The following is a 17529-nucleotide window of genomic DNA, read 5'->3' as shown; positions in this document are numbered from 1 at the left end:
AATGATTGAGTCAACTAACAATACTGTAGATTTTATCATGAAAGTTGTCTCTGAAGAAAGACACCAAAACAGAAAATCTCCTTGATTGAAACAGCAACATTTGAAACACTATTTTATTTGTTTATTTGTTGAAATAATTTTGAATTATAAATCACGAATAAGTATCTTTTTCTTGTGATAGGTACAAGCCAAGTTAGACTGCAGAGAAGCAGAAAAACGAGCAGCAGTTTCACAAAGACTATCAAAAATGTATTCGAAAATGAATTTCTGTTGACAGTTTGTAAAACAATAGAACTACATTAATTGAATATCTCGTTCCGTCTATGCTTAAAATGACACTTCAGTCTAGCTCCGAATAAGACACGGCTGGTTGTTTCGTTGTATGTATATCTGATTCTACCACAATTCGTTGATTGAAAGTCGAGTAATCGGCAAAATAATAATTCGACTTTACTAATGAGATGACCATTGGTACAATAGCTCTACTTCGATTTGAATGTGTGTCATTGCCATGCTGTCAGTCTGATAATTTCAACAAGAGCGATAGTAGTTTTGAGAACTGATTCTGTTACTTTGAAAATAAAAATAACATTAGTTTTACGTTTTGTCTTAAGCTATGAACCATTTCGTGGTTAATTTTATCTTTTGGTTGAAATCTGACACTCGAGTGGTTATTTTGATGTTGTTGAAAGTAACCCTGCTCGAAAGCATGGTTATTTTTGACAGATCGATGGTTATTTTCCGACACTGAAAAAAATCTGGCAAAGAAAATTCTAATATTAATTATTTAGTCAAAATTATTTCCAGTGAAAAAATCTCAAAATAATCGCTCAAGTGTCAGATTTTAAGCAAAAATTAAAATGAACAGCGAAATGGTTCAAAGCCTTAGACTCGTCATTGCAAAATAGTTTATGTTGCACTGTCATACCACCTATCAGTACACCTATATAATTTGCCGAAATTCTAAATTCTTCCTGACGTGCCGAATGAAAAGAAGACCAAATAACAATTAAAACCCTGTTTTAATCCACCTAGTGGTGTTATGATACCATTCTCATATCTCTCATATAAATGTGTGATATTTTTATTTTTTTTTCAAAAATACGTTTATTTCATAGGCAATATACATAAGTTTTTCTTCGCCGTGGCATCCACAATACATAGTAGTTTAAACCTAATACATTTCGAATATCATATTAGTATGTTAGTATTCATTAGTTAATCTAAACACTGTTTTTATCAAGCGAGTTGCTATTTTAAATTACATTACATAAAATACATTTATTTTGTACATGATCTTATAACTATTTCAGGATTGTTTGTATCAGTTCACCACTTATATTCAATATCCTATAGTTGGCTATTGGTTGAACTCATGGAAGAGAAAACAGTCTAACATAAAATAAAATTTAAATTGGAACTCCAATGGATGTAATGAAATGATAAAGAAGTTTCATGTATGGAAGGTCACGACAAGCAAGAATGTCGCGAACTGGGATATTGGTTAGTCTACCTTGGGTACGCAAGGAATTTATTAGTTGAGATCTGACATCACGAAACTCCACGCATGTCCAAACAACATGGTCAATATCGCGGTAACCTTCGCCTCAAGCACAATGATTAGTCTCGGAAAGTCCAATTCGAAGGAGATGTGCATCTAACGTGTAGTGATTGGACATGAGTCTGGACATCACACGAATGAAATCTCTTCTCACATCCAGTCCCCTGAACCATAAATTTGTGATATTCATCAAAAAGTTTTCTATGATTAATGGAAAACAAAAAAGTACTTCCAAAACCGGAATCCGGGAACCGGTATAATCAAAGTTCGAGGTTTGAGACAAGTAAGTGAGATCCTTTTATGAGTATATGTCTACAATCTCCAGTCGTTAATCGAAAACCGAGAACTGCACATGCAACATATAATATGGTTTGTGATTGGCTTTTTTATTACTATTATCATTATAATTATACCGGCTGCAAAAATTTCCTATACATCACGAAGCATATCTTTGCAAACAACCTTCAATCTATTATGACGCACCGAGGATATGTTGCGCATCAGCCACACTTCTTGTAAAGTGACCGAGCTTCGGTGTCGGTTTTCGTTTTCTTTACCGCGTGTATGAAGTCGAACGCAGCACGCTGTGTGCTTCGTTCGTAGAGGCGGTGTAGTATTTTCTTCTTCCCTATCAGCGACACTCATAACCCTGTAATTTCGGAACCGGAAGTAGGATCGGTATGTAATTCAGGAGTTCCGCATGAAATCATTGGACCTTTCATTTGAAACTTAATTTGGTGAAAAAAGGTCAAGCCATCGCTGAGAAAAGTGCGAAAGACGATCTGCTTGGCAGTGAACTGACAAGACACATCGGTTGAATTGATTTAAGTTCAGCTTTGAAACATATTTTCAAATGTTGCAACACCGCTCTGTAAAACTATTTCACATTTTCAACACTTTTCATTCTATAATTCCGGAACCAGAGGGCAGGTCCAAACAAAACTCTGTATGAGACAATTATACCTTTCATTTGAACTTGAGTTGGTGAAAACTGGTTTAGTAATCTCTAAGAAAAGTTCCAAAAATCTTCATCACTATCAGCAATCTCCGAGAAAAGTAAGTGCAAAAAAATGTTACATTCATACATACATACACACATACAAACGTTTTGCGTACTCAACGAACTGAGTCCAATGGTATATGACACTCGGCCCTCTGAACCACGGTTAAAAAATCGGTTTTGACAGTAATTACAAAACCTTTCTATATCAAAATGGTTAAAGCAGTTATTTTTTTATTTTATTACAGGGTTATATGCATGTTCAGAGGGTTTCAGTGCAGTCGTAGTTATACAAAATTATGTTTCTGTTTCGAGTTTAGTCCCTTGATTTCTTTTTCTTCGTTTCAGCTTTTTAAACCTTTACGCTCAAGGGAAATATGTTTCCCTTCTATAAAAATCGTTATAGGTTCTTCAATTACTATTGAATCGATGTTTTTTTAATGAGTGTTCAAGAAATCTTATTTCCAAGGCGACAAATGTGTTTCTAAACGAATAAGTAAAAAGAACTATCAATCTTTATTGCACTAAAAAAGTTTGTGCAAAGTGCCCTATAGAAAATAGAACACATAATAAATGTGTTATGTGCAACGTCCACAAGAACATGAAATCGTTTCGTTGAATGCCATAACTAACTATTCATTTTACTATTCTGATGATAAAAGCAATAATTGCAATATATTAAATTACGATATAATAAACCCAACTTCTTTTATTTATTTCTAAGAATTATAGGGAAAAATATTTTCCATGAAATTATAGGAAACTTAGGCACCCTGCTATGTTTTTCTGGTGATATTCTCTTAATTTACACCCCAATAGCTAAAATATTGTCTTGTACTGACATATTTCGTCTTGCACATCTTATGGTCGTGAAATGGTTAATTTAATACTAGTTCAACACTAATGTTAGTTATGATGATATAGAGCAACAACCATGAAGTTATAAACAACTTTGATTTTTCACAGGATTTTTTTCAAACGACGCGGTATTTTCGGTGTATTACTGATAGTATTGGCACGTGGCTAACTGGTTTTCATAGGTGACCAGCGATCAACATGGACTTCTCCATCCGTGTTCAAAAATCACGTTGGATTCCCAGGGCCAAACCGAGATAACAAACAAACTTTCACTGCGAAAAGTTGTACTAAAGAGCTTTTTTAAAAATAAGAAGTATTTATACCACAATGGACGACGAAACTTACAGTTTCCGGATCTGGTTTTTTACACCGTAATGGAAAGGAATATTTTCGGAACAAGGCCAGAAAAAGTATTTGATTTTTCAGGTCATACGTAAAAATATCTAAAAGTTTCAATAAAGATGCGTACGAGAAAGGAAATCTGCGAAAGTGTTTAATATCCTTTATCAGAATCCACGACTTTTCATTCCTGTTTTTTTCCTATTTTGGCCAAAGCGAAATCTGTCCTGGATTGGTATAAGGTAAAATATGTCAAATACGCCAAATGTCAATTAACCAAACTGTCGAGAGCTTCACCCAATAGGTTTCTGGTACTGGGTTCTAGTTAAGCGGAATCTTTTCGTAACTAAGAAGATAGCAATTGGTACCGATGATTGCGAGAAAAAATAAAGAATCGTCACCGCGGGAGTATCTGAAGATAGCGTAAGAAATACATTGGCCAGTATACCATAGAAAGTTACAGAATTTTACAGAAAGAAGGATTAGAATCTTAATCAACTGTTTCCAATGTACATATAACTATTATTCTGAAATAAACAACCGGTTTTGTTAAATTATGCGCAATCTTTTATTGCTGCTATTATTTTGGTGTCATTCTCTTCCGGTTTTCGTACTCGAAATAGTGCACGTTGTTGTAAGTACGAAGGTCATCTTTTATCTCCCGTATTCTAACTTATGATACCTAGAGCATTTTTAGTTTTGAGAAACATGGAATTTTATTTGGAGCTGAATGAAAATTGAGTAAATAGTGCTTCTTATCATCACAAATAATCCGAAGGTAGGTTTTTTTTCAATAGGTTGTAGCTTATGTATAATGCTCGTGTATGCACTGTATTTTACAGTATTGTACAGTATTTTTAGCCTAAATACTGCGAACTGCTTTTTACCTTCAAATGTACTGTATTTTAATTTGTACTATATTTACTCCATTGAAATTTTGACATCGAACAATAAATTCAGAATTTCAAATGTACAAAAACACATAGAATTACGGAACGCCGCAATACAAAACGCTAGAAACTCGTGACCCTCCTTACATGAAACATCTTTATCATTTCATTAAGGCCATTGGAGTTCCAATTTAAATGTTATTTTATATTGAACTCATTTCTCTGCCATGAGTTCAACCAATAGCCAGCTATCTTTTATTGAACAAAAATGATGAACTGATATAAACAAACCTGAAATAGTTTTAAAATCATGTACAAAATAAATGTATTTTATTTAATGTTATTTACAATAGCAAATAGCTTGATGAAAACAGTGTTTAGATTAACTAATGAATACCATCATACTAATATGATATTCGAAATGTATTAGGTTTAACGTACTATGTACTGTGGATGTTACGGCGAAGAAAAAATTATGTATATTGCCTATGATTCATTCTTGTTCAGAGCGCATTTGAAAAAAGAACAATGTTTCTATCAAAAAGAAAAAATAATAACACATAGATGGCGCTAGTTTTATATCAGTCACCTTTTTTCCAATTAAAACTAACATTTAAAAGACTGCTGTTAAAGTTTTATGATATTATATTCATTATTTTGTGAGTTGTTGTGCTAACAGTGACGCTACTTTTGTCTTTTCAGAACAATGGATCAGAAACAATTTCGTGTTTTAACTTTACACTGTTTCTTGATGGTAAAAGTACCGTTCATGGAAAGCAATGACTTAAAAAGTGTTATGGAGACTCCGCTCTATCAGAAACAACAATAAAACGATGGTTTGTTCACTTTAAACGTGGTCGTAGAGACACCGATTATGCAGAACGTAGTGGACATCCAAACGAGGCGGTAAGACAAGAAAACATCACAAAATCACGTTTTGTTCGGCACTCTAAAATTAAAATAATGTAAAGTTTTGTGCAAAATATGCTTGATTAATAATACGTGCATTTTTTTAGTTTCGTTGAACTAAAAACTGCCTAAAAAAGGTAAATAAAAATATTTATTGAAATTATGAATCGGTTGCGAAGTATGTTGAAATTGTAATACCAATTGTGAAATGTAATGCCAAGACTTTGCTTTGCTTTGGTTTCGGACCATGCCATTTCAAAACTACCAAATTTCTAACTTCAGTTACATCCACGTTGTCTACAATCCGAATGACATGTTTAGCGGCTTAAAACATAGGTTCCAAACGAAAAATAAATCAAAATATTTTTTAAGTCAAAGTTCTACAGTTCTTTGTTTCTGTTATGAAATGAGAAAGCGAAATGACTCCAATATTTTATTATTTTTATTATTGTTGTTATTGTTATATGTGGTCATATATGATATTAGTAGGAGAAAAGAAATTTTCATTAATATTTTGAGTTTTGCCCGAAGACCACGTTCGAAGCAGGACTCCTTTAAGGGAGGCGCTTGGTAAAATGATTGAAAAATTGATAAAGTTTTTGTATTTTACTGTACAGAAACAAGGCTGTCCGAAAAATTCGAATTGGAATATTTGTAGATGTAAGTTTCGGAATGAGAAAAAACACATGCTTTAAACGAAAATCAAAATAACGAACTGAACTGAGCTGAATACTGTCTCCGAAAGTATTCAAATTTTGACATTGAAACTTATATGATGTGATAGTATATTCATCGATTGAACCAATATAACAAAAATCAATTTTTAGAGAGTGTCCCCTTAAGCGCTTACGCAACAAACGAGTTCCATTCCGGGTATCGTGGAAAGAATTTCTGCATACTTCTCTTTCAGCTTCAATATAATGAATAGTTCCTTATTAAGACATACCACTTTTTGATAAAATTTGCCTGAATTTAAAGTACATTGAATGTTTTTACCGGAGACATGGCTAATTTTATAATCATGTCATCAACGCATACCAAGATAATTCTAAATCTAAATCTTACTCACACAAAGTGGAGTATGTTTAAACAAACAATATGGAGCTAATCAATCTGCAAATAACAAAAATAGACGAACGAAATTATCTTCTTAGCAGGACTCGATTCGACATTGGCGATTTCAAATGTTCGTTTTACGACCCTCAATTTGATCAACGAAACAATGTTGGTTAAGAATAGTACTCTTGATTTTCGAGCTGAGTTGTAAATTACTGACACATGACCTGTGTAGAAATTCCCACGATTACCGGCTTACGACCAACCAGTCAATGAGTCAATGAGCGCACGACACTGAATTGAAACGCAACACAAAGTCACTACCAAAATATCGCAACACTTGAAATCATTATCTCTTTCCTCCCGCTTTCCACTGTGTTGATAATTCGCTCTGGTCTATGCCCGATTCCCTCCTCTATTTCGTTTGCAGACAAACAGGACAGGACCTATAGTTGCATAAATAATAATCATGTTGGTAATCGAGCACCGCACACGAAGTCAACCAGCGGAAATATAGTGCGTGCAGCGATCAAAGATGGGATGTTCAATTTGCTAGAGAATAATATTCTGAGGACAAAGCTTAATTCGGGTATACGAGATTCGAGAAATTTTTACTATATATTCATAAGCAATATATTTGATTGTTCTAGAACAGAGTTTTGAACAAACTTTTGAAATCAAAAAATTGATTCTGCACTGAAAAATTAATTTTTTGAGCGTCCTCACCATTCAGTGATTGCGTAATGTGCTTCGCGACTGTCTTAAATGCACAATAGGAAGGGTAGTTGCACCCTTCCAGAGGCAATTTTTGGCGCACGCCGAAGCATACAACGAACATAAGTTACTAATCGACGCACAGCAAAACAATTGTGCCGCCCGGGAATTATAATCGGCATTGTTAACATGTTCAATTGTGCTATAATATTTATTTTTATTGCTAGTGTAGACAGCGGAAGTGTTTCGGATAGAAGGGAAGATTTTCCAAATCCTACCCTCGTGCGAAAAAAGCACCCTTTCCTAGGTCGTGGCCGTGTTGTTGTGCAGTAGCATAAACCATTAAAAATTTGATTGTTTACGCTGTAGCGAAGAGAATTGAATTAGACCCTCTCTGGGATTTTAATGATCTTCTTTATTGAAATGTTGAGTTTTTAAAATCCAAGCATTCACTGGTTCAATTTGAATTATCAGGTTAACAAAGAAAATTAATAGCCTCGTTTTCATAACGAACCTTTAATAAATAATTTACTTTCGGTTCATGAGAATCCACTTGTTCGAAGGAACGTAGCGGAAAGTATTTAGAATGAAAAACGCAATGAGACCGGAGTATGGTGCTCTGTGTTCCTAGACAGCTTAAATGAAACATTGTGAGCAAATTATAATTGTCTTTGCTCAATTCGATTAAAAACTATTTCGTTCGTAAGGAATTTTGATATCTTTTCAGAACAATAAGAGCTTTAGGAATCGTTTCTGGATTCAATTTTAGCGATAGTTTGGATTCCCGGGTTGGCGGTTCAATGCATAGGATGCTGGTCTTACAAGCCAGCTGTCGTATGTTCGAGCCCCGACCTGGAAGGATTCTTAGTGTCAATAGGATTCATATTACTAGCCATGCAATAATTCTGTACGCTAAGAATCGGCTGCGAAGTCTGTTGAAACAGAAAGGCCAAATTCCACAAAAGGAATGTAATGCCAAGACTTTTGCTTTGCTTTGGATTCATAGTTTTCAAATTTATAATAAAGTCTTAATAATTTCATAAAACCCAACAATGAACAATATTATTATTTATATTGAGAACAATTATTCGTAATAATTGTCGTTTTTTTAATGCTATTAGCGATAGCATAATGTTTTCTTTTCTTCAAACAGCAGAAGAACGGCAAACTTAAATATGTCAGAAGTTGGGTAATAAACAAAGTGGTCGAAATGATCGGAGAATCCCCGGTCATAAAGTAGAAATAATTTGATAAGCTTTATCTGGGCTTTGCTCCAAGCAAATCAACCATTATTAAATGATATGTTAAATCTAAACGTGGAAAATCAAAAAGTGAAATTGAATGAGCTAGCATTGTAAAGATATCAAAAGGAAGTGTAATTACAATAGTAGAATATGAAATTTTTTTTTCACTGTTAATCAAAAATAACTTATCGTTACGATGGCTGTTGCGTTCTGGAGCGTGTTCTACACAGTAGCGTAGTTGCGTAGAGCATCATCATGGCCAGAAGAAGGATAAATATTCGAGTCCTTCCGCTTGGTGATACTTTTTTGCAAAATTTTCATTTTTCGCTGTTTCATTCATTTTTATCTTTTCTCTCCTTAGTAGTGATAGTAAAGGGTGATTTCATTGCTGGTGTCTTTTTGGCAACACTGTTTTTGACAAATCATGCGTGAATCGAGTCTTGTGTCATTATCAGACGTGTCCAGTTTTGTCTATAATTTAATCATGAATTGTCGTTTGGTCTATAATTTAATCATTCTGAAGAAATAGTTGGAAGAAGATTCACTTTTTATCGAAAAATTGTGTTCAGCGGCGAAGCTCATTTCTGGTGGAATGGATACGTCAACAAGCAAAATTGCCACATCTGGAGTGAAGACCAATCAGAAGCAATGCAAGAGCTACCAATGCATTTCAAAAAAGTCACTGTTTGGTGTAGATTATGGGCCGGTGGCATTATTCGAGAAAACCAACCGATGTTGGAGAGATGATATGCTAATTTCTTGAGTTTCTGAGGAGTTTGATACCCTAAAACACATTCCTGTATACGCGCCTGCATGAAATCATCTTCAAACATTAAATTATATCGATCGTTCCATCGATTCCAATGAAGATTTCACCAATTATCTGAAAATTTTGTGTGTTTTTTAAAAATCAAATCCTATTCCACTCAAAAAATCACCCTTTATATAGTGTTTTAATTCGTAATTCTCTTATTTATATGAGCCGTTCTACTAGCAGTTGGCCATTTATTGTCCCTTAGCTTATAAATCAAACAATTTATCTCCAAAACATTTATTAGGTGTTGAAAACTGTCGCCAACTGTACTTCTGTACGAATAATGTTACTGTGCATGTAACCAGCCTGTGGCGTAGGGCAATAACGGTTCACCTTCTCTATCCATTCCGGCTCGGGCTGAGAATGATTAAAGTTACTTTATGAAATACCTCAACTTTATTTCACCGTTGACTACACCTGCTGCGAAGCTTTATATTTTGTGTATCTGTGATATGCTACAACGTGAGTAACGGAGAATTTAGGATAAACTTCGAAAAATTTAGATTTAGTGCGCGAATCTAATTAATCTGTTATACATATTATTAAACTTTGAAATACTTCACATTTTGCAAAAACTACATTTTATATACAAGTAATTTTATAATTATTCGTTCAAGGAGTAATAGTTTCTAAATCTGATATTTTTAGATCACTTCACTTTCACATCTCAGCCGAAAAGCTCGACACAATTCACCGCTTCCATCCGGGACGGCACAGTCAAAGAACAATATAGAGGTCAGTGGCGTATCCTGGGGGAGGGCGAAGGGGGCACATTTTGTTAAGTAGTTTCTAATGACTGTTCTAGAGATGAACAATCCGTTCGCGAACGGTTCAAAAGAAATAGTTCTTCTGGAAGAATGATTGAACAGGGGTTCTTTATTGAAGAGCGATAATTTTCTAATCCTAAAATAATGAATAAAAGTGAATAACTTTTATAAGAAAATGTATTAAAAACTAATAATTATTTAATTAATTAGTAACGGTCGTAGATTTTAAGAGTGTACCTAGTAGAAATTGCATGTATGCGCGACCACTGAAAAAGTGAACAAAAGTGAATGATTATTTTTACTAATACATGCAGGAATCAGGAATCAGAACAAATTGGCTCAAATGGCACGTTCCCCTTGATATTTGGAGATTTGTGCCTTGCCATCAATTTGTTTTTAGCATCATTTTCCCGATATATAAGAGGGAAGGATTGAAAGGAAATAGTAAGGGTTGGACTAGGAGGATGGGAAAAATTGACGACACAAAAACACATAAAAGCAAAAGTAAATTCTGCACCCCTAAGGGATGCTGAACAATCTGCTGAGGATCACATTTAGTGGAAGCAGAAGGAAATTCTGAACCTCTACGAGGTCCCGAACAGTCTGCTGTTAATAAAACCTCCAACCCCCGAGAGGATTTAGAGATCTTACAAAAGCGACACCATTCTGCACTCCCGGAAGAATGCAGAACGACTCGCAGTATGTACGAGCAGAAGTAAATTCGGTACCCCCCAGAGGATGCCAAACAATCTGCCAAACCCTATTTAAGGTTAATACAGAAGGGATTCATTCACTCCAGGAAGAACGATGAACCCTTCTGACTATAGCTCCTTACCACATTGGGTGAGAAACGAGAGAATATCCTTCAATTTTAGCTCCGCATACACAGACTCAACCATGTATGGAGAACCAAAAACCCGGATACGTAGCTGCCTCAATGCGGGACAGTTACATATCAGATGATATGAAGTACCATAATCGCATTCACACAAATCACACGAATAATACTCAGCACGTTGAATAGTAGCCATGTGATAATTGAGTTTGCAATGTCCAGTCAGAGCTCTGACCAGAACACTTCAATGATACTTGGAGAAATGCAGTAGACACTTTGACATTTTCAGATCTAAATCTGGTAGAAATGCTTTGTCTGAGCGCAAGTTTGCAAGCTGCGCCAGTAGCTGGCATGTTTGGATGCAGCCCAAGAACGTATCCAACTAGTTGAAAGTGGTAAAGCTGGTTCAGGACCAACGAAATCATTCGTTGCACCAGCTCTAGCCAACTCATCAGCCCATTCATTTCCAGTAATACCAGAATGGCCGGGTACCCATAAGAAGTAAACAGCATTTGAAATGCTGAGGTCTTCAATTTGAGTTCGACATGCGATCACTAGATTCGACCGTGAGTCATTCGAACTGAGTGCTTTTAAGGCTGCCTGACTGTCGGAACAAAAATAAATACGTTTACCACAGATCCTCTGCTGAAGTGCCGATTGTACTCCACACAGAATTGCGTAGATTTCTGCTTGGAACACAGTACAGTATCTACCAAGTGAATGAGACTGCTCCAGCCTATTTCACGACAGTAGATACCAGCACCAGCACGACCATTCAACAGAGAACCGTCCGTAAAACAAACTATGTGTTCATCAAGTTGTCGTTCCAGACAACCAGACAATCATTCCTAACGAAGAGGATAGCTCACATTGAATGTTTTAAAAGGAAAACTGCATGTGAGAGTTAGGTCACTAGGAGCGAGTAAATACTCATCCCACGGAACCATTTGAGACCACAAGCGAGTGTGACTGGTAGCATATTCTAATGGGTTACTGTTCCAAAGCCCTGTAACCCTAAGACGGTATGCACAAGATAATGCTTCTTGTTTTAGGAACACATGTAGTGGTTTAATGCACAGTAGCGCCTCTAGAGCAGCAGTAGGAGTTGTCGTGAATGCTCCTGTCATCGCCATTAGGACCATCCTTTGGAGATGATTTAGCTTTGACTGAACTGTCGCGACTTCTCCTTTCTGCCACCATACAAGACATCCATATGCTAAAATTGGTCTAACGATAGTTGTGTAGATCCAATGAATATATCTGGGTTTGAGTCCCCATGATTTTCCAAAAGCCTCTCTTTTCCCGGGAAAAACCCAAGATATTCCGTTCACGACTGCAATGTTTAACCTCCTGCAGCCATTCAGCCATCGGCACGGAAATACACCTTGACTTAGGAGTTCCTATTTTTGTGGCCTTTTACGACATGGAATAGGAAACCAGTGGATCAATTCTTGGTAAAAAATAATTCCGCCGGATGCCACACGGCTTACCTGTTTGGTGGACTTATACCACCGGTACAGGTGGACCGCAGCGTTATTCTTAGCAGTTGGGAAACCGCTACCGACACTACACGGCTATCTAGGCTGCTCAGAGAGGGAAGTTAACATTGATGGTCAACTTCCATGGATGGCCGAACAGCCGGTTAAAATAATGAATAAAAGTGAATAACTTTTATAAGAAAATGTATTAAAAACTAATAATTATTTAATTAATTAGTAACGGTCGTAGATTTTAAGAGTGTACCTAGTAGAAATTGCATGTATTCGCGACCACTGAAAAAGTGAACAAAAGTGAATGATTATTTTTACTAATACATGCAAAAAAGTAACTGTATTTGTTATAAAAAGCTTTTTTTATTCAACCTAGTGGTGTAAATCGATGCAAGTCTCATATGTTCGCTTTTCTGGCCTTCAAATTCGAATAGTTTAGGCATTTTTAACTTTCACCACCCTGGAAGTAGAATTCAGCCTAATGGAATAGGGTAATAAGATATTCATTTGAATCAAAGTTCGATCGGTTCGGTCACGGTTTGTTCAAAGTTTGGTCGGTTTAGTTGGTTTGTTTGATTATAAGCTAATAAGACCTGCATGGTGGAAGAATTTACTGGTTAGTTTTAAGAAATTTGTTCCATTTTTATTACCCACTAACAATAAATTCAATGGAGAAAGTATTCTATTCTGAATATTGAGTATAGATACAAAGTCTTTGTTTTAATTCCAGTGGTTTGGCTTACATCTCACGCTCTATTTCGATTAAACCTATTATTCGAAAACAACCGAACCAAACGAAATTCTGCAGTTCTGTTACTTTTGTGTATGAAATTTGGTCGCAGAATGTATGTAAATATTATTTACAATTTCCGTTTACATCACTACACCACCACCACCACGATGTAACTGTAGTATCGGCTGTAAATATTTCATATATATGAAATATGCTATGATTTGTTTCAACCTCAGCCCGAGTAAAGTCTAACATCAAAATGAGAACAAATTGAAATCTGATTATTATAGCAACATCAGATTGAAATCCTAATATGATATCGACTCATCAAATTTTCAATTAATATCACATTATGTTATCATTTTGCTGTTGAAAGGCAAACATTTTGAGAAACTAAAAAAATGCAAATATTAAAATCAACAACTTAGTGAATCCATTGAAATTGAGCAAATTTCAAATGGCAACACAAAAATACAAAGTTAAGTTTCAATGGAAGAATTATTCCTTCAATCCTATGTTGCCTTTTACAAAAATGTTTTGGCATCCTGCCGAGATCCTGCAGTTGACCGCAAACATAACCGCGAAGAAACGATTTTTTCAACTTTTACGCAAATAATGCTCTTTCTATTTAAGCACGAGAATATTTGTCATACCGCACGTCTGGGAGGTATTAGATAAATTGGCGATCATCGGTACCACGTTTGTCTGAAGCAGGGCAATCTGAATAGTGGCTTTGGCATTCCCATCTCGCTGATCGTCTGCCGTAGAAGGAGCTTATCCCTGAATTAGATATGAGAAATATATTTGACGTTATCTATTTCCTTCTAGATACGTAAGTATCCGATCCTGTAACAATTTTTGCGTTCAGTTTAAAAAAAATGTCTCGATATTTGTAATCATACGACGTCGCGAAGTTCATTTCAAAGTTTTTAGACCATTATTTTCAGTGCATCCAGAAATCGGGGACCTGGATGGCGAAAATACTCTACTCGCCAAACTCGTTCTGAAAATACCCATAACTTTACATCCAACAACATGAAAAAATTCATTGTTTACGAAGTTTGAACATCGAACACATCGAATTCTCAGATTTCAGAACCTAGAGCTAATTTTCAATAATACTTTAGTGGCTTAGAGGAGCCACCAAGAAAATATATGTTTAATTTGTCTATTCCTAAGTAGTCCACAAAGTCACTCTTCAAAACAATTCCCATGCCTAGTTATAAATGTTTAAAAATTCATATACTCACTAACGCTAGATACTATGAGAAGTATTTTATCAATCATCTAATAGATCTTGGAACTTTAATACACTCTTCCAAAGAAATCGTCTAGCCAAATCGCCATAATTTTGAGTCACAGTCATTTACTGAAGAGATTCTGGTTCTATCTGTGGTCAGAAGCGAGATAATCGTTCATTGTCCCAATTAGTCGAAAAACCAAATGATCTGGGATACCTTATTGCCGGATTCCTAATTCACGTTCTTGTGTTGTAGAAGACTTCACTGTTATAATGTTCGAATGCTACAGTTTTGGATATAAGAAGGACAAAGAGAACATTTTTATACTGTGCTCAAATAGCCACACTGCTATTCACGGTGGATGCGGGATAGAAGCAACGCAACGAGTGTGTATTGACAGAATCGAAACAAAAAGTATTTCGCGAGCGCGTTGTACAGTTCTACAAACTGCACAAAAATCTCGTCAAAAAGTATACGGTACAACATTTTAAAAGTGAAAATGTTGCGACTTCGACTCTTTATCATATCCTAAAATCCCCAACAACTGCTCGCAAGCAAGGTAGTGTAAGACCAGCCAAAATTATGGACTCAAAAGGACTACGTTCTCTTTCTCGTGCCTTCAACAACACGGATTCACTGAGCCAACGGGATGCCGCAAAAAAATTCAACTGTTCTCACCAGTACATCTGCAAAACGTTGAAGAAAGTCGAAAGAAGACACGAGCCTTGGAATACACCCAAACCTCCATTTACGAACCTTATATATGTATGTATGTATGCTTACACACTCAGTCGTTTGTGTATATGTGTATATATTTATACTTATAAATGATCGCTTTTACTTCACCAATATTTATATGTAGAAAGAAATACAAATATTTGCACACATGCGTACGTATATTAATACATATATACATATATAAGTTACGTAAATGGAGGTTTGGGTGTATACTGACGCACAGATTTCAACGCTGAAGTCCCAATGCCGCTGGTTGATGAAAAATTATTCCGGAAAAAATTTTGTTTTGGACAACGAAAGTTATTTTCCTCTTTCGAAGACGCAGATTCCCGGAAACGATCGATACTATTCAACGGATAGTTCTATTGCACCTCCGAACATAAAATATAAGTTTAAACATAAGTTTGAACAGAAAGTGATGCTGTACTTTGCCATTTACGAGAAAGGTATTTCTAAGCCATGGTTCAAGCCATCTGGGTTGGCAATCAATCAAGATGTGTACCAGAACGAATGTTTGAAGAAAATTTTGATCCCGTTTCTTCAAAAACATCATGCTGATGGACAATACGTGTTTTGGCCGGATAAAGCGTCATCGCATTACGCCAAAAAAACACAATCGTTCCTGAATACCCATTCGATCTCATTTGTACCCAAAAACCACAACCCGACAAATCTGCCTCAGTGTCGTCCAATCGAAGATTTCTTCGGGGTTTTGAGCTCCTTGGTGTAAAAAATAACTGGAGAGCCACGAATTGCTAACAGTTGATTGGTAGAATCAAGAGATGCATTCGCAAAGTTGACATGAAGGCCGTAAAACGCTCCTGTTCCGACATCAAACGGAAGCTTCGCCGAACACCCGATTACGGACCGATTTCAAATGTTCACTAATTTTTTTTCAACAATGGACAATGTATGTTTAATTTCAATCAATCAGATCATCTTCAAGTATGTTTGTCTTTTTTGACAGCTTGAGAAAGAAATTCCAAAATTTTAGTTGCCACCCGTTATATGAAGTTCTAAGCATTTATAACTAGGAACGAGAATTGTTTTGAAGAGTGTATTCGGCACAGTTTGTGGACTACTAAGGAATAGTCAAATTAAACATATATATTTGGTGGCACCTATAAGCCAAGAATTAGCTCTAGGTTCTGAAATCTGAGGTATTCAATGTTCGATGTTTGAACTTCGTGAACAATTTTTTTTTTCATACTGTTGGATATAAAGTTATGGGTATTTTCAGAACGGGTTTGGCGAGTAGATTATTTTCGCCATCCAGGTCCCCGATTTCTGGATGCACTGAAAATAATGGTCTAAAAACTTTGAAATAAACTTCGCGACGTCGTATGATTACAAATATCGAAACATTTTTTTAGACTGAACGCAAAAAAATGTTACAGAACCGGATACTTAACGTATCTAAAAGGAAATCGATGACGTCAAATATATTTCTCATATAAAATTCTGAAATAAGCTCCTTCTATGGCAGACGATTAGCGAGATGGGAATGCCAAAGCCACTATTCAGATTGCCCTGCTTCAGACAAACGTGGTACCGATGATCGCCAATTTATCTAATGCCTCCCAGACGTGTGGTTTGACACCAATATTCTCGTGATTAAAAGGAAGTAGCATTATTTGCGTAAAAGTTAAGCAAATGTTGAAAAAAAATCGTTTCTTCGCAATTATAGTTGCGGTCCACTGCCACTCGGCAGGATGTCAAAGCATTTTTGTAAAAGGCAACATAGGATTTAAGGAATAATTCTTCCATTGAAACGTAACATTGTATGTTTGTGTTGCCATTTGAAATTTGCTCAATTTCAATGGATTCACTAAGTTGTTGATTTTAATATTTTCATTTTTTGAGATTCACAAAACTTTTCCCTCAACACAGCAAAATGATAACATAATGTGATATTAATTAAAATTTTGATGAGTCGATATCATATTAGGATTTCAATCTGATGTTGCTATAATAATCAGATTTCAATTTGTTCTCATTTTGATGTTAGAATTTACTCGGGAAACTACTGTCAAAGATGTATCCCGACACTGGAAGCGTACTAGCGGCGCGCGAGGGGCCTGCGAATTTATTTTGAGTCAACCATTAAAGTAACACGTGTTTTTGTTCACTGTATCCTGCTGTAACCTGCTCAGGTGCTGAATTCGTTGTGAAGAAAAGGCAGTTTTGTGAAGATAAAAGCAGTTTAAGATTATGTTGATTAAGACAAAACAAAACATCTTAGAAAACCTGTTTTAATCCACCTAGTGGTGTAATGATGCTTTTCTCATATCAATCATACTATCATATATAATGCTGTTGTATTCTTTAAAATAATTTTCT

The 17529-nt window shown here is 35.6% G+C and overlaps 2 protein-coding genes across 9 annotated transcripts in view; one reads left to right on the top strand and one right to left on the bottom strand.

Annotated features, from left to right (window-relative positions):
• Positions 1-17529, top strand: part of LOC131434811 (UDP-glucosyltransferase 2-like) — a 235984-nt gene that overhangs the window by 94037 nt on the left and 124418 nt on the right. For 5 of the 7 annotated variants that reach the window (XR_009230392.1, XR_009230395.1, XR_009230394.1 and 2 more), the window contains exon 5: positions 10034-10120. The exons of 1 other annotated variant lie outside the window; for it this stretch is intronic. The gene's annotated coding sequence lies outside the window, so the exon portion shown is untranslated. Of the gene's footprint in view, positions 1-3527; positions 4001-4062; positions 4252-10033; positions 10121-17529 lie in introns of those variants that run through there. One more of the 7 variants, XR_009230398.1, reaches the window with a different exon arrangement.
• Positions 1-17529, bottom strand: part of LOC131434813 (DNA-binding protein D-ETS-3) — a 191447-nt gene that overhangs the window by 80119 nt on the left and 93799 nt on the right. The gene's annotated exons all lie outside the window — the stretch shown is intronic.

Source organism: Malaya genurostris, chromosome 3 (genome assembly GCF_030247185.1).
Source record: "Malaya genurostris strain Urasoe2022 chromosome 3, Malgen_1.1, whole genome shotgun sequence".
Classification (NCBI taxonomy): Eukaryota; Metazoa; Arthropoda; class Insecta; order Diptera; family Culicidae; genus Malaya; species Malaya genurostris.
The sequence above is the reverse complement of the archived record's forward strand: the minus strand, read 5'-3'. Positions and strand labels throughout refer to the sequence as shown.